The sequence below is a fragment of the Ambystoma mexicanum genome, chromosome 7q (genome assembly GCF_040938575.1).
Source record: "Ambystoma mexicanum isolate Mex_15411 chromosome 7q, UKY_AmexF1_1, whole genome shotgun sequence".
NCBI classification, from domain to species: Eukaryota; Metazoa; Chordata; class Amphibia; order Caudata; family Ambystomatidae; genus Ambystoma; species Ambystoma mexicanum.
In genome coordinates, this window is record NC_090941.1 from 110,996,214 (window position 1) to 111,014,973 (window position 18,760).

An 18,760-nucleotide genomic window follows, 5' to 3' on the forward strand; every position below is an offset into this window, starting at 1 on the left:
AGAGGCGAGGATTAAGACACCTCACTCTAACTGACACAAGGGAAGCCAGGCAGACACGGTACCTTGTTTGAGGAGAGACAGCTCCGGCGGGGGCAGTTCTTCCTGGTGGTGGATGCACGTCGGGGCTTTGCCAAGAGAAGAGCACCTTTTGGTCGCTGTACGGGGTGCTCTGCACGGGCAATTTGACCACTGCATCCTGGAACGAAGAAAAAGCAAAGGGGACTGGTTGTTCCCACCAGTCAGGGGAAGAGACTCTCCGGCGGGGAGATCTCCTCTGTCGTCGGGAAGTGGTGAGTCGGTGCAGCAGGGTTCCACCAGAGGTGTCGTCGTTGCAGGTCGGCTCAGCTTTACCCTCGTCGGATTCTTAGGTCCTGTGGCGACTTCTGAAGATCCAGTCCCAAAAGCCCTGCTTTTATGCAGAAAACCACCATTCATTCAGCCTAGCTGTCAATCAAAACACGCTAAGTGGTGAGCGGGGTGGCTCACCACTTGGGCCAATCACACCAGAGTGCGACTTGAGTTGGCAAGGCAACTAGTCCAGGGTGCCTAAACCCTCTCCCACACCCCCTGTGGTACCCAGACAGAATGGCACCACTTTGAAGGACTTCTCTGTAGAAGCCCGCCAAAAGTGGAACAAAGGGCTCAACCTTTGGTTTAGGAGTCACAGAGACGAACACAGACACCATTTTAAAAACCGAGTTCTGGCAGAAAATACCAACCGATAGATTTATTTAAGATAAATAAACCAGTGGTATGTTAGAGATTAACGAGAGAAAGTATTAACCTCCAACAATGGGAAGAATCCCATAGGGTTATATTCGGGGTCGAATATAACAAGTAGTTTCCACTGCCACCAGCCAAAACTCGACAAGGGGGGATGGGACAGTGCCCCCTCGAATAACAGACCCAGGAGTAATCGAATTACCCCTACTAGTACGTCCACAATAGGATGGTTTGTACTAGTTCTGTTAGTAAAATTAGGTCTAGTAAAGCCAATGGTGACTTTACATGCCCGGGGAGACAGTAGTCAGTCCCCGGGTATGGAGTCTATGGTGGGGATCCTCTAGGACACCCCAGTGTTACGGCACGGAGGGTGCGTTGTAACACACATAGCAAAACATATGATACCTTATGGAGTAAAAGACCCCATAGCCCATAGAACACATTGACATTCAAAGGAATTACACACATTCATGTCCAATAGTGGGAGAAAAATAGTCTCACTCTTGGCAGGATGGAAAAAAACAAACTCCAGAAATCCAGCAAAGCTGCCGGGGGACTCACTTGGTTAGGAAATTCAGCCTAAACAGATAATTCTCCCTAACACTCGCCCCCCCCAGACTAAAGGACAGGAGGATTTAATCCACTTCTGGATGAATCTCATATCTCTAGTCGATGACATACATCCTAGAGAGACCATCAGCATTTTGGTGGTGACACCCTGACCTGTGCTCAATGGTGAAATCAAACCCTTGAAGGCAGATCAACCATCTCAGTAGTTTTGGGTTTTCCCCTTTCATTTGCATTAACCATCTCAAGGGTTGGTGGTCAGTCTGAATGACAAAAGTAGAACCATACAAGTATGGCCTAAACTTCTTCAGAGTCCACACGATAGCAAAGCATTCTCTTTCAATTGTTTCCCACCTTGTTTCAGGATCCTTCAGCTTGCGGCTGATGAAGCAATCGGGGTGCTCCCTACCTTTCCCATCCAGTTGACTGAGTACGGCACCTATTCCTACCTTTGAAGCATCTGTCTGCACAATGAAAGTTTGGCGGTAATCAGGAGCTCTGAGTACTGGGGCTTGGCAAAGAGCCTTTTTCAGGTTTTCAAAAGCCTGATTGCACTCCTCGTTCCATCTAACCTTTTTAGGAAATTTGGGCGAGGAGATGACATTCGGTGGAGAAGCTATGGTCCCATAGTTCTCGATGAAATTCCTGTAATACCCAGTGAGGCCTAGGAAGGCTCTCACTTGGGTCTGAGTAGTAGGTGTTGTCCAATTTTGCAAAGCTTCAATCTTAATAAGCATAGGCCTTATTTCTCCACCTCCTACCTCATGTCCAAGATAGACTACCTTACTCTGTCCAATTTGGCATTTACTCGCCTTTATGGTCAGATTGGCTCGTCCAAGAGCCTGCAAAACATCTCTCAGGTGGGTTACATGTTCTTCCCAGGAATTGCTGAACACTGCTATGTCATCCAAGTATGCCATGCAGAAGTCCTCCATCCCATTCAGAACCTGGTTTACCATCCGTTGAAATGTAGCAGGTGCATTCTTCAATCCGAAAGGCATTACCTTAAACTGGTATAAGCCAAAGGGGGTAGAAAATGCAGTTTTCTCCTTGGCATGGTCTGTCAGGGCTATTTGCCAATAGCCTGACGTCAGGTCAAATGTGCTGAGGAACTTGTCTGCGCCAAGTTTGTCCACCAACTCATCTGTTCTTGGCAAAGGGTGGGCATCAGTCTTGGTGACTGCATTAAGAGCTCTATAATCCACACAGAATCTAAGTTCTTTAGATCCGGCCTTTGGTACTAACACAACTGGGCTAGACCCTGGACTAGTAGAGGGCTCTATGACCCCAAGATCAAGCATCTTGCTGACCTCACCTTTGATGTGGGTTTGTACGTGTTCTGACATTCGGTATCCTCAGCTTTTGACTGGCAGACAGTCACCAGTGAGTATGTCATGCTGGCCCCAAGGAGTCAAGCCTGCTGAAAGCGAGAACAGAGAGGCAAATTGATTCAACATAGATTTGCACTCTTCTTGTAGCTTGGGTGTCAGATTGGAAGAGAGATTTACTCCTTCAATTTTTTTCATCTAAAGGTAAGCCTCTGAGGAGATCCGGAAGAGCTTCACTCTCTTCTTCTTCCTCGGATGATGCTAGAAGCAACACTCCTACATCAGGTCTTGAGACATACGCTTTGAGTCGGTTGGTGTGGAAGACTGTCAGAGCCTCCTTGGGACTGCCCAAGTCCACCAGATAGTTGACCTCTCCGAGTTTATTCACCCCTCTGAAGGGCCCTATCTATTTGTCTTGCAAGGCCGTCTGCCTTGTTGGGATCATAACGAGAACAAGCTGGTCTTGAGCGAACTCAACCATGTTAGCCTTTTGACCATGCCAGTGCTTGACCAATGCTTGTCCAGCTTTCAAGTTATCGCTTGCTTCTGAAGATCCAGTCCCAAAAGCCCTGCTTTTATGCAGAAAACCCCCATTCATTCAGCCTAGCTGTCAATCAAAACACGCTAAGTGGTGAGCGGGGTGGCTCACCACTTGGGCCAATCACACCAGAGTGCGACTTGAGTTGGCAAGGCAACTCAGTCCAGGATGCCTGAACCCCCTCCTACACCCCCTGTGGTACCCAGACGGAATGGCACCACTTTGGAGGACTTCTGTGTAGAAACCCGCCAAAAGTGGAACAAAGGGCTCAACCTTTGGTTTAGGAGTCACAGAGATGAACACAGACGCCATTTTAAAAACCGAGTTCTGGCAGAAAATACCAACTGATAGATTTATTTAAGATAAATGAACCGGTGGTATGTTAGAGATTAACGAGAAAAAGTATTAGCCTCCAACAATGGGAAGAATCCCATAGGGTTATATTCGGGGTTGAATATAACAAGTAGTTTCCACTGCCACTAGCCAAAACTCGACGAGGGGGGACGGGACAGTGCCCCCTCGAATAACAGACCCCGGAGTAATCGAATTACCCCTACTAGTACGTCCACAATAGGATGGTTTGTACTAGTTCTGTTAGTAAATTTAGCTCTAGTAAAGCCAATGGTGACTTTACATGCCCGGGGAGACAGTAGTCAGTCCCCGGGTATGGAGTCTATGGTGGGGATCCTCTAGGACGCCCCCGGTGTTACGGCACGGAGGGTGCGTTGTAACACACATAGCAAAACATATGAGACCCTATGGAGTGAAAGACCCCATAGCCATAGAACACATTGACATTCAAAGGAATTACACACATTCATGTCCAAGAGTGGGAGAAAAAGAGTCTCACTCTTGGCAGGATGGAAAAAAAAACTCCAGAAATCCAGCAAAGCTGCTGGGGGACTCACTAGGTTAGGAAATTCAGCCTAAACAGAGAATTCTCCCTAACACAGGCTTCTCCTGAATTTGGGTCAGATGCTTGGGTTTGTGTGACACACACCCCTCCTGCTTCCCGTTTCCATGGGCTTGCAAAGGGTGTGCCCAAGTGACATTGACGTACACGGACGTTGGACTCCCATTTGATGTGTGGGCAGTCTGTAGTCAATACTGTTTATACATTCCTAGTGCATATTGTTGTTGTATTGTACACTGCATGGTGTATTGATATCTGCCTCTGCATCCATCTCATCCTCCTAATTTGCAATTCGATTTCTCATGTCTTCACAAGGCGGTCTACTTTGGGACTGGAGTACATGTTGTAAGCAGTGCACCTACACTCTTGCATGGCACTAACACTGTATACTTGGAAGTGTTCGAAGTGCTGGCATTATCAGGTAGTGAGGCTACCAATTTTTTAAGTCTGTACTGTCATGTTTATGGTAGGTTGGAGGTTGTGTAGGTGATTGGTATTCTTGGTAAGTATTTGGTAATGTGTGTTGTTGGTCCTGCATTACTGTGAACATTTCATGTGTGGCCAGTTTCCATTAGGGACACTGTAGTTGGTGACACTTGGGGCATGTTGTGGGGATTAATTTGTTTGGTCTTACATTGCATGACATGCCATGGTGTGTTGTGTGGCCGTGCCGGGGAGGGGTTGGGTGACATGGCACTGTTCTCATGTAGTATTTTGCAAGTGGGTATTCATTTTTGCTGCATGGAAGTGTGTATTTTGATGACACTGCATTGGTGGTGTTTATGTAGGTAGGGATGCACACATTGTGACACTTCCACATGAACAATCTCAGGCTGCTAAGGTTCTGACAGTTGACTGTCCCTTTGTTCGTCATAATTGTCAGGTCGAGACATCATTGATTATCAGATGGTATGTGCCAGGGCTGTGTGCACTCCACAGGGGTGTGATTTCTATGTGAAGTAATTAGCCACCAGCTGCGTACGGGCTGCCTCACCCCGTGCCCTTTCCCCTCCCATGCGCAACGGGTGTGCATGTGGTTGGGGATTTGGGGGCACCACCATGTCCACAGCCAGGCCCCGGCGTGTTGCAACATTGTGCAGGACACATGCTGCCACTATGATCCTGCACACTACTGGGGGCGCATATAACAGCTGCCCGCCAGAACGGTCAAGGGAGTGAAAGCGTGATTTGAGCACTCCCAATGTGCGCTCCACTATGCCCCGGGTTGCAATATGGGCTGTGTTGTATCTTACCTCGGGAGGCGTGATGGGGTTCCAAATTGGCGTCATCATGTGGGTGCTCAGAGGGTAGGCACTGTCCCCTGGTGAGGAGGTGATGGGTATCATTAGTGGGGTAGTGACATAACTCTGCATCTGACATGCATGCATGTGCAGTGGCATTCATACTCACCAAGCAGCCATGTATCGCCATGCCGCCCAGCTTCTAGGTCCTGGCTTAGGGTAGACATTCGGTAAATGAAGCTGTCATGGGTGGACCCTGGATAGTTGGCATATACTGAGGTGATGATTCCCTTAGCATTACATACTACCTGCACGTTGATGGAATTCCAATGCTTGCGGTTCCTATAGATGTGCTCAGATGCCCTGGGGGGAAGTAGTGCCACATGGGTGCAGTCAATGGCACCTAGCACTTTGGGGAATTGTGCCACACCGTAGAAATCCAGGGCGGCAGCCTGCCTTTCTGCAGGTGTCCTGGGCAGGTATTTGTGCCTGCGGACTGATGGGCGTGCAGTGATGATGTTCAAGACCTGGTGTAGGCAGCGTGACTGCGTGGATTGTGACACCCCACCCACTATGGCACTTGTCCGCTGAAATGATCCAGTGGCCAAGAAGTGTAGTACATTGAGGACCTTCTCCAGGGGGCTGAGTGCTTGGGAGCACAGGGTGGGTGATGTGAGGTCATCCTCCCACTCACTCACCAGGTCCAGTATTATGTGAGGTGGAAACCTGTACCTCCCATACACCTGGTCATCAGGCATCCCAAAAAGGCTGGTTCTGGGTGTGAAAATTCAGGCCCTCACTATCCTCCTCCTCCTCCTCCTTTGGTAACCCACGCCCACTGCTGCTAGGAACGGTATATTCATCCTGGCGTCTGAGCTTGTTTGTTGTTTGCGTGCACTTTTATGCTGCGCGGGTCGACGTACACCTGCTTCCTGCTGGCGTACATGTTTCCGGATTAGCACTTTTTTTGTGCGCATGCCTTAGCCCCGTTCAATTCCATGGATACGTGTTGTTGGCGAGTGTGTAAAACTTCCCGCGCACCCCTGTAATACACGTACCCAAGCAAATCGCGTGTGAGAATGCCTGCGCACCCCTGTAATACACGTACCCAAGCAAATCGCGTGTGAGATTGCCCGAGCACCCCTGTAATACACGTACCCAAGCTAATCACGTGTGAGAATTCCCGCGCACCCCTGCAATACACGTACCCAGGCCAATTGAGTGTACGCGCACTTTCATCCAATTACACGCAATGATACTCTGACGTGCAGTGTTTCCACGTGTGCTCTGTCATCATGTGCTATGAGGGAAACAGCTGCACGCGTCACGTCACAGACGCGCTTACGCGCTGAGGGCCTTTGGTCCAATGGAATCCCATATGCGTGCTGACGCGCTTACGCGCTAAGGCCCTTTCCTTGAATTTCACTTGACGTGCAGGATTTTGACGTGCCAATTCACTCCGTATCAAGCTGGCCACGCATAAGCACACAGAAGACCACGCTCCTGCCCAGAAGGCCGAATTACTGCCCCCCAGAGCCCCGCGCAGCCTCCCACGAGCCATCTACTGCTGCCTGCCTGCCTGCTGCCACCGTGCCCTGCCATTTTGTGCCCGCGCATCTGCCATCTGCAGGGGTCCAGTTGCTGTGTCCACCCCTGCTGGAACAGAAGACTCCCGACTGGTATACCATCGCTCCACAGCCCAGCCCAGGACCCAGTTGCCCACCCACTCCTGCCTCTGGGGTTGCCATGTCGGGCACTGCAACATCTGGCACCAGTGGCAAACCCCGGCCAGAGAGGCAGAGGGGCACCAGCTTCACTGCCACCGAAGTTGGTGTCCTGGTGGAGCAAGTCCTAAGGCAGTATGATGCCCTATTCGGATCGTCACGCGCCAACAAGGAAGGACGGGACAGGATCTGGGACGACTTGGTGGTTTCCATCAACGCGGAGGGGGTGGCAACCCGCAACATCCAGAAAGTCAAGAAACGCTGGGAGGACTTGAGGTCCAGGACCCTCTTGAAGGCACGGCGCCTCGTGGAGAGGGGCCGGGGCCGCATGAGTACCATCCAGCTGAGGGTCCTGGAACGTGTAGACCCAGCGCTCCACGCCCAGATCCTTGCGAGGCAGACCCGTCTGGAGTTGAGCGGTAAGTGGGCAAACATTGCTGTGTGAGACAGGGCATGTTGCAGTGTGCTGGTTGTCTGATGCTTGCCTGTATGTGTGACATAGGCCATGTATGCATGTATGTGTGCAGGGACATCATGGTCATGCATGTGAGACCAGTAATGTGTGAACCACACGTTGGTGCATGTGTTTAAATGCAACATGGGGAGCCCTATGCGGATTGGACACATGAGAGAATGCCAGTCTCTGTTCCTGGACATGGTTGGGGGTGAGGGATGGGTGCTGATGCCATGTACATGTATGGTATCCATGTCTGTGTGTCTGACCTGCGTGTCTGTGACTTGTGAATGCCATGGGTGCATGACACATGTCTGTGACAATGTACAGATTCACAGATGCAGCCTAGTTATCCTTGTATCCACTGTGTCTTGGGTGTACAAGGCCAGATGGATGAAACTACGTTGATGTGTGTGCATGTGATAGGCATGACCCATGATGCATGTGAGTTCCATAACAACATTGTATGTTTGGAGAATCTCTTGGACATGTATGCAAATGTCCATAGCATGTGCCATGCCTGTTACTGCATGTGTTTTGCCTGCACTGACCCATGTGTTGTGGAGGGACATGATGGAAGTGATCTTTGACAGTGCCACTCATCTGCTATTGCTTCCTGTCTAGGGGACCATTGTACAGTACCCTGATGCTTGTGTTCTATGTCTCCCTCTACACAGTGGCAAGTGAAGAAGAGGGCGGAGACGGCGCTGTGGAGCAAAGCGGCGGGGATGCCCCCACGGCTGCATCGGAAGGGGTGGATGAGCCCCCACAGGGGCTTGCAACGCCGGAAGATGGTGTGGGGCCATCCAGGTTGGTGGTTTCCACAGAGGAGGAGGAGGCCGCTACTGAGGCGCACATGGGGCCTGGTGGGGGCATCCCTGCTGGTGCAAGTGGTGCAGTCCAGGGGCAGGGGCAGGAGGCAGCACAGGTCGCCATGGAGAGGCCTGTGCATGTCACTGTCCTTGACACTGTGACTGCACCACTATGCACCAGCAGGGATGCCCCATCACAGGCCCGTCCGCAGGTAGGGGGGATGTCCATGTCATCTGACTCCCCTCTGCGGACGAGGGGACCCGTGGCCGTATGGAGAAGGTCCTGATTGGTGTCGCGTTGCGCAGGGGCATCATTCGTGATGACGTGCATGCTTCCCGGGAGGAGCTTGCACGTCATCACGAAGAGCAACGTGCCGACGTGGCCCAGTTGGGATCGGCCGTGGTCGGGGGTTTCATACATGTGTCAGCCAATCTGGCGACCCTCTCCTCCTCTGTGGAGACTATACGCCAGTCTTTCTCCATGCCGTCTTCCAGCCCAGAAGCCACCAGGGCCCCCTGTGGACCTGCCCTGACCAACGCAGCCAGCTTGGTGGGGATCCCATCCCTGCCACAGTCGGGAGTCAGAGGTCCAGCAGGGGTGGACACCACAGCAACTGGACCCCAGCAGATGGAGGATGTGCCGGCATCATTGGGCAGGGCACGTGCACGACGGCGTTGGTGGAGTCCATCAGCCTGGATGCCGTCGTGCTGGCAGAGGCAGTTGCGTCGGAGGCAGCAGCGGAGTCAATGTGGGAGGCATCATGGCTCGGGGCAATCTACATCGGAGGGGCAGGCATCGGCCGGAGGGCAGGAGGACCCAGGACGGGAAGTGTCTTCCGTGTAGCAGCGGTTGGGCCAGCAGATAGGTGTGGAGCGACGGCGGGCGGAAGAGGCACGACTCATGATGGTCAGGGCAGAGAACTCCATGCGGAGGGCCCTGAGGCGGGCCGAGTGCTTCGAGGGAATCCGCAGGGAGTTGGAGGAGGACATGTCGGCGTCCCGCAGACACTCGGGGCCATGGAACAAAACCGCCTCCGGGACATCGAACAGGAGTTCGATGATGCACTGGATCGGGACACCACGGAGTGAGCCGCTGGACTAGCCCGCCGCCTTTGTATATAGTTAGTTAGTGTTAGGTTTTATTTATTTTTTTTAATTTGGGGCGCTTGGACTATGCCACACTTTTTTGTATATAGTTATTAGTTAGGTAGGTTTTATTGTAGGTTTCATTTACATCGTTGGGATCATGGACCATGGATTTGCTCTTTGTACATAGTTTGACAGTGGATTTGTGGGCTTCATCTTTTATTATTTTTTCACCATGGAGCAATGGATTTTCACTTTACTTTCCCTTTGGATTTGCTTTGTTGGACAGTGACTTTGGACACAATTTCTTTACGGTTATTTTGGATTCCCATTTTCGTTATTTATTATTTTTGTGGACATGCTGCATTTTGATATTTGTTGCCATTATTGTTTGTTTAGATTTCATTCACTTCATTTACACTGTAATACATTTTTGTTTCTTACTTCAATGTGTGGACTTCTCTCATTGGTTTCATGCCTGTCACAATGTGGGTTTTCACAGTCATGTGTTGCCATTGTGTGGGTCTGACAGACTTGTACTCATGCGCATACTGCTTATTTGTTATCTATCATGTAATGGGTATTTCTATTTTGAATGGATGTAAAGCTTGGTTGGGTGTTTGGACTGGGGTGTCGTGGGGTGGGATTTGGGTGGGCATAGGAGCCTGGGATCTGGATTGTGATGACGTGTTGGCTGGGGGACATGTGTGGGGTCCTGCTGGCAGGTGCCCCGCACTGCTGGGGGGTGGGGGTGCAGGGGGACATGAGTGGGGGCCTGGTGGAGGAAGCCCCTGACTGCTGGGGGGTGGGGGTGCAGGGGGACATGAGTGGGGGCCTGGTGGAGGGTGCCCCTGACTGCTGGGGGGTGGGGTGCAGGGGAACATGAGTGGGGGCCTGATGGAGGGTGCCCCTGGCTGCTGGTGGGTCGGGGTGCAGGGGGACATGAGTGGGGGCCAGGTGGAGGGTGCCCATGCCTCCTGGTGGGTGTGGGTGCAGGGGGACATGAGTGGGGGCCTGGTGGAGGGTGCCCCTGACTGCTGGGGGGTGGGGGTGCAGGGGGACATGAGGGGGGGCCTGGTGGAGGGTGCGCCTGACTGCTGGGGGGTGGGGGTGCAGGGGGACATGAGTGGGGGCCTGGTGGAGGGTGCCCCTGGCTGCTGGGGGGTGTGGGTGCAGGGGGACATGAGTGGGGGCCTGGTGGAGGGTGCCCCTGACTGCTGCGGGGTGGGGCTGCAGGGGGACATGAGTTGGATATTAGTGGGGGCCTGGTGGAGGCTGCCCCTGACTGCTGGGGGGTGGGGGTGGGCGGAGACATGTGTGGGGGCCTGGTGGAGGGTGCCCCTGGATGCTGGTGGGTGGGGGTGCAGGGGGACATGAGTGGGGGCCTGGTGGAGGGTGCCCCTGGCTGCTGGGGGGTTGGGGTGCAGGGGGACATGAGTGGGGGCCTGGTGGAGGGTGCCCCTGACTGATGGGGGGTGGGGGTACAGGGGGACATGAGTTGGGGCCTGGTGGAGGCTGCCCCTGACTGCTGGGGGTGGGGGTGCAGGGGGACATGTGTGGGGGCCTGCTGGCAGAAGCCCCGCACTGCTGGGGGCTTGTGGGTGCAGGGGGACATGAGTGGGGGCCTGGTGGAGGGTGCACCTGACTGCTGGGGGGTGGGGGTGCAGGGGGACATGAGTGGGGGGCTGGTGGAGGGTGCACCTGACTGCTGGGGGGTGGGGGTGCAGAGGGACATGTGTGGGGGCCTGCTGGCAGGTGCCCCTGACTGCTGGGGGGCGGGGGTGGTGGGAGACATGTGTGGGGGCCTGGTGGAGGGTGCCCCGGCTGCTGGGGTGGGGGTGCAGGGGGACATGAGTGGGGGCCTGGTGGAAGGTGCCCCTGACTCCTGGGGGGTGGGGGTGCTAGGGGACATGAGTAGGGGCCTGGTAGAGGCTGCCCCTGACTGCTGGGGGGTGGGGGTGCAGGGGGACATGTGTGGGGACCTGCTGGCAGGTGCCCCACACTGCTGGGGGGTGTGGGTGCAGGGGGACATGAGTGGGGGCCTGGTGGAGGGTGCACCTGACTGCTGGGGGGTGGGGGTGCAGGGGGACATGAGTGGGGGGCTGGTGCAGGGTTCACCTGACAGCTGGGGAGTGGGGGTGCAGGGGGACATGTGTGGGGGCCTGCTGGCAGGTGCCCCTGACTGCTGGGGGGTGTGGGTGCAAGGGGACATGAGTTTGGGCCTGGTGGAGTGTGCCCCTGACTGCTGGGGGGTGCGGGTGCAGGGGGACATGAGTTGGACATGAGTGGGGGCCTGGTGGAGGCTGCCCCTGACTGCTGGGGGGTGGGGGTGGTGGGAGACATGTGTGTGGGCCTGCTGGCAGGTGCCCCTGACTGCTGGGGGTGGTGGGAGACATGTGTGGGGACCTGGTGGAGGGTGCCCCTGGATGCTGGTGGGTGGGGGTACAGGGGGACATGAGTGGGGGCCTGGTGGAGGGTGCCCCTGGCAGCTGGGGGGTCGGGGTGGTGGGAGACATGTGTGTGGGCCTGCTGGCAGGTGCCCCTGACTGCTGGGGGTGGGGGTGGTGGGAGACATGTGTGGGGGCCTGGTGGAGGGTGCCCCTGGATGCTGGTGGGTGGGGGTGCTGGGAGACATGCGTTGGTGATCAGTAGTGCAAGGTGACATGTGGGTTGGCTGGGGGGCATGGTCATGGTGGATGGGCTGCCTGCGGGACATGAGCAGGGGTGCAGGGTAGTCCTCTGTGGTGTGGGCTGCCTGCAGGGGCCGTGGAGGGTGTAGAGGGAACACCTGGGAGGACCCACACGGTCATTTCACGTGTAGTACTACCCGGCACCCCCGATATACATGTACCCTGCTGAAATCGTGTGTGGAACTTCCCGCGCACCCCGGAATACACGTACCCTGCAGAATTAGCGTGTGGAACTTCACACGCACCTCGGAATCCACGTACCCTGCTGAATTAGCATGTGGAACTTCACCCCCACCCCCGGAATCCACGTACCCTGCTGAAATCGCGTGTGGAACTTCCCGCGCACCCCGGAATACACGTACCCAGGCCAATCGTGTGTGGGACTTCCCGCGCACCCCGGAATACACGGACCCAGGCAATTCGCGTTTGGAACTTCCCGCACAGCCCGGAATACACGTACCCAGGCCAATCGCGTGTGGGACTTCCCACGCACCCCGGAATACACGTACCCAGGCAAATCGCGTGTGGGACTTTCCGCGCACCCCAGAATACACGTACCCAGGCAAATCGCGTGTGGGACTTTCCGCGCAGCACAGAATACACGCACACGCTATTTTTTACACAGCGGGTGTCCCTGTTTGTCGCATACCCCTTTGCACGTCATTTGTCTTAGAGGGCCACAGTATGTGACATTCATCATAGCTGTATATAGGTGCTTTTTGTTGGCGCACATTTTGGCTCACATTTATTTCAGGGGCAGGGACACTACCGCCTGCTTTCTTGTGGCGGATGTGTTTGGGCTTGTACGCTGGTTTGACCGTGCCCTGGTTTGCCCTATTGGATTCCATGAATACGTGTTGTAGGCGAGCGTGTGGGCGTTCCGCACACTTGCCTCCTGTACTTCCCCCGTGACGCCCACATTTTGACGAGTTGTTCCCCATTCCGAGTGTTACGCCCCGTGTTCCGCCTACTTATGTTGTGTGCACCGCGCTATGTGCGATTTCGCTGTGGCGCACGCCCTTAGATATCCTCTGCGCCGGCGTGCGCCACACACTTTTTCAGTGCACATCCGATATTTTTCTCGCGCACGGCCTTCCATGAATCGATGTGCGCTGGTTTCCCTGCGATTTTCGCACTTGCACTGCGATTTTTGCACTTTTACTGCAAATCGCACGTTTTGGGACCTCTGCGCGGGAATTTTCAGCGCACATTAATTCCATGAATCGACACCTTACTGATCCTGGTACTTGCTTGAACCTCTTGTAAGAAGGTATTGCTAGAAGAGATGAACTTCCTCTCTGGGAGCAGTCTTTCCTCTCCTCAATAAGTTCCTGTATCTTCACCCCAACTGCAAGACAGAGCGTCGGCTAGCATGTTTTGTGATCCAGGTACGTAGGTAACAATGAAATTGAAGTGGGAAAAACAGTAGGACCATCAGGCAAGTCTCGAGTTCTTACACTCCATCTGCTAGAGCACCCTTAGGTTGCAGTGATTGGTGCGTACAGTGAATGGATGTTCAGCACCTTGTAATAAATGCATCCACTCCTCGCAGGCCTGTTGTATCGCCAACAACTCCTTCTCAAGGACAGAATAATTTCTTTCACCAGAGGTGAGTGTCCGGGAGAAGTAGGCCACTGGACGTTCAAGGTGGTCTTTCCCCTTTTGCAAAAGGACTGCCCCCAGGGCTCCCCCCGAGGAATCAGCTTCGAGTATGAATGGCTGAGTCTGGTCAGGTTGGATTAAGACAGATGCAGTTGTAAACAGTCTCTTAAGTCTCTGATAGGCCTCTTCTGCCTCCGCCTTCCACTCAAACACCACTCCCTTCTTCAATAGGGTATTACCCAAATTGACCTTTTCCAATTGACCTATTGCACAATTGACCTAATTATAGTGGTCCTAATTGACCTTCTGCACAATTGATCTTCATATTATTTTAGTTATTTTATATATGTATTGGGTTGGTTTTGGATTATAAATAATATAAGGAGATTGGGTGGGGAATTGCGGGGGGTTCCCCCCACATATATGTCCTAATTGACCTTCTAAATTAGGTCAATTCTCCCGAGGTCAATTCTCCCGAGGTCAATTGTGAAAATGTCAATTAGTATACAACCTTCAATAGTGCTGTAATCGGTAGAATTACGTTGGAGAAATTGTGAATGAAATGACGGTAAAAGTTTGCTAGTACCAGAAACTTTTGGAAGTCTTTAACTGTCGCTGGTGCTGGCCAGCACAGAATAGCCTTCACCTGTCTGGATCCATTCTCACCCCGTCTTTGGACAGAATGAACCGAAGATATAACACCTCAGTGGAATCAAAGACACATTTCTCTGGCTTAGCATACAGTTGATTGTCCTGCAAACGGTGGAGGACTTCTGACACATGCTTGTGATGTGCTTCCAAGGTAGGAGAGAATACGAGAATGTTGTCTAGATAGACCACCATTGAAACATAGAGTAAATCAGCAAAGATCTTGTCCACGAAACTCTGAAACACCGCTGGGGCATTGACCAAGTTGAAGGGCATGACTTAATATTCAAACAACCCTAGCGGAGTCCTAAAGGCCGTCTTCCACTTGTTACCCTTCTTGATTCCTAGCAAGTGATACGCTCTGCGAAGATCCAACTTGGTGAACACCTGGGAATCCTGCACTTCTTCTAGAATGTCCCTTATGAGTGGCATTGGGTACCTGTCATGCACTTTTATCTGATTGAGACCCCTGTAATCAAAACAGGGGTGTAGTTCTGAGGTCCCCTTCTTGGAAATAAAAAAAGAGAGGGCCCCCCTGAAGTCTTGGATTCCTTTATAAGCCCATTAGTCATATTGGCGTCTAGATACTCCTTCAGAGCCTTCTTCTAAGGTATCGAAAGGGGGTACATCCTGCCATAAGGTATCTGAGCGTCACTCTTGAGATCGATACTGCAGTCTTCAGGACGATGTTGGGAAAGTAATCTAGGAATCTTATCTTCAAAAACCTCTGCAAAGCATTGATAACACATTGGCACTGAAGCTACTGTAGACTGGGCTAAAGACATCAAACCGCCAGACTGGGCTTCAGTTCTCTGGTTATCTAGTCCATGTCTACTGCAGTAAGTGGCATCAAATCTCAGTCGGTTAGCCCTCCAGTCAATCAGCGGGCTATGCAGGCGCATCCACGGGATCCCGAGTATAACCCGGAAATGGGCTGCCCTGATAACATCAAAAGTGAGGGTTTCAATGTGATTCCCCTTCAGTACTTGGACTGGTTTAGTCTCCATTAGAATGGGTCCTGTGGACAAAGGTTTGCCATCAACTCCTTCCACTGGAATAGGTCTTCTCTTTTTCTGCAGCTGTATGGATGTGACCTGGTTTTCTTGAGCCAGGTCACATCCATAAAATGTCCTGCATCTCGTCAGTCTATTATGGCGAGGACCTTCAAGTCGGGACCAGGAGGGATGGTGAATGTGATGGGAAAAACCATCAATATGTTGTCTTCATCGTTGGTTGGTTGTGTGCTGTTGCAGGGGTTTGGACTGCCCTCCCCGTCAGCTCCCATGCATAGAAACATGGCAGAGCGTTTCCCTGGACTCTCAGAGGCACTTCTTGGCAGTTTCGTAGCAGGTGCTTAGAGGAACCGCAAAAAATGCATAACTTTATCTCACAACGTCTCTTCTGCTCTTCTGGTGTCAATGGTCCGCTTGTGGCACCGATTCTTCAGTCATTCCCTTTTCTTTGGGAATTGACGGCATATTAAGTAGGGGAGGGAACGTACAAGTCTCCCTTCTCTCTTGGCGTCTTTCCAGTAATCTGTACTCAATCGGTAGTGCTTATATCACTGGTTCTTGAAAGGTATGAGGCCTAGTCATCCGGGCTAACTCATCCTTTATCTCCTCATGGAGCCCTCTGCGAAAGATGATCTATTACGCAGAATCCGGCCAACCAGCATCTACAGATAGTCTTTGAAAATGAATGACGTATGACTGTACGTCTCGGTTGCCTTGTCTGACATCCAACATACCTTCGAATGAGGAGTACTGAACTTCTGGATGCTCAAAATGTGTCTTGAAATTCTGCACAAACAGATCAAAGTAATTCACAGATGGATCGGAATGGGTTACTAGGGTTGTTGCTCAAGCCAGAGCGCTTCCTATCAGATTGGACACCAAAAACCTTACTCTGGCTCATCCAATTTCATAGGTCTTGGGTCTGAATGCAAAGCGTATAGAGCAGGTATCCGGGAACGCCTTAAACTGCCTTGGGTTGCCATCGTATTTGCCAAATGAAAGGCCATGGGCGGTAGATCTCCTCAACTCTCATCTCGAGTCACCACTTGTTGACGGAGTGCTTTATTTTTCAGCACACAGGTTCTATACCTCTGCTGTCAGCCCCTGCTGGGCATTGTACAATTTTTGGAACTGCTCCACGGATGCCATTGGGATTTGTGGGCGTTGTATACTGTCAAGCCCTGGGAAAACCTCCCAGTTCTCCTTCTCACCTGTGTCTTCAAAGCAGCTCTGTTGGGTCTCTGATTCCTTCATCTTGCATGGCTTCCATGTTTCTTTGACCTTCTTTTCCTTGTTCTGATGACGGTAGGGGCGAGCTCTCTTGGAGGCCAGCTTGGCCTGACAAGTAACCCAAGACTAGGGGGACCCCAAGGAGCAAGCTCCCTAATTCAGGGAAAAGGTCTCTTTGGCACAAAAAACCCTGAAAGTAGCTATGTTCAGTTTCACATTTGCAAAATAGGGCTGGCAATGGTCTTCTTCTCAGGATTCAGACGATGGTATCCAGATAAGAAGAAATGCTACAAGGAGCACAGAGATAGGAGTAGAAAGTCTGTACAGTAGGTTGGCGAGTTGTAATCTGTGCAGCCGATGGCAGGAAAAGGATCCGGAGTACTAATGTTCAAGAGAAGAATAATCCCCTTATCCGGAAATAATTGTTCCAGATGAAGGAGGTTGGTTGCAAACAAAGACTTTAACTTGCAATATGTCAAGGGAGCAAGCAACAGCAGTGTAGAGAAGGGTAAAGGAGGTAGAATAATAGGAGGCTGTCAATCTTCTACGCAGAGCACAAGCAAAAGAAAAGGAGAGAAAATAGCAATCAGAAGCCAAGACTGAAACCAGCAAGGCAGCAGTCCCTAAATTTGAAGCATCTGAAAGGGACGCCACGATAGAGTGGTAACACTGGTTGCAGCCAGCCGAGATGGAATCCACGAGAGAGCAGTGAAATGACTGCAAGCAGTCAACTATAGGACCCGCAAGAGTGCGGGTAGATTTATGTAAGCAACAGAAAAGGAAATGGGAAATTGATAGTACCCAGCCGTAACGGAACCCGCGGCAGCGGGGAACTGGCTGTGTGCAGTTGAAAACAGAGACCGCAGAGATACAGTGAAGCGGGCTGGAAGCAGCCAAAAAGAAAGTGAAAGGGTCTGCGAACGAGCGGAAATGAGGGAAACAGAAATAGAAGTATAGAACCTCAAAAAACAAATAAACATTGCAAGATGAATCAAACAGATACAGTAGTGATAAAGACTTACCCCCAACACCGGCAAGGAACTTAGCAAACGGAAAGAACAGGGCAGAACACCAACCGTGATAAAGACACATGACTGAACGAGGCAAGGAAAAAGAGAAAAAAAAGGGACTGGAAAGGAAAATACGAATTTGCTTGATAACTGAGGACAGAGGTCTGGCAGCGTAGTCCAGTAGAAGGACACAACGCAGAGTTGACCAGTCTCCGTCTACAGATAACGTGTTGGTGGCCATATTGGTGGAACACTAGCCTGTGAAGATGGGAACCTCGGACACCATCTTACATGTACTCCCATCTTTGCCAACACTTCCACAGGCGCAGCATGACAGGGTGACCCTGAGCCTGGGGGGTGGTAGCCACAGCTGCCCCTGCAGCTTCCACACCCTGGATGCTTCGGACAGCAGATGACACTCCCGGTCTTTGACCCTGGGTGCTGGTGCCAGTAGCCTGCATTGCACGTCCCTGTGCCTTAGGGAGATGGAAATCAGCCACAGAGTCACTCTGGGCCTGGGCCGTGATGACTGCAGTCCTGGCTAGGTGACCCTGAGCCTGGGAGGTGGTAGCCACAGCTGCCCCTGCAGTTTCCACACCCTGGCTGCTCCGGACAGCAGATGACACTGCTAGTCCGGCACCCCGGGTGCTGGGTACATCAGTATCAGCTGCATCTCCCTGGCCCTATTGGGTTGGGGGTATAGCTCTCCCTGCATGGGCCTTGCCACCTTGGACACCTTGCTGACCTCATCCACCTTGGCCACCTCGGCCACCTCGGCCAGGTTGCCCACCTTTGCCTTCCTTCCCACTTGTTGACCTCCCAGCCATGGCACTGATGGATAAGTGCAATGGGAGGTGCAGATATCAATTGTCCTGGGCAATTTGAGTGAGGGGGCAGGGTAAGTGATGTAAAACATACCACTGTGCACCAGCAAGTATCAATATAAGCACTTGGGAACAAATAATGTGTCGCGTAACGCACAGGCACCCCAAAAATAAACGTGTATGCGAATCCTCGGTAGCCCACGTGTGATGTAAACACATTACGCAGTGCGGGTGGCACCCAGCAACACAAAGAATGCATACGCGATGAACACGTAGGGTACTATGACCTCGAAATGGGGGTACGCGACACACAGGGGCAACCACAGTATGGAAAATGCATATGCGACTCACTGTTTG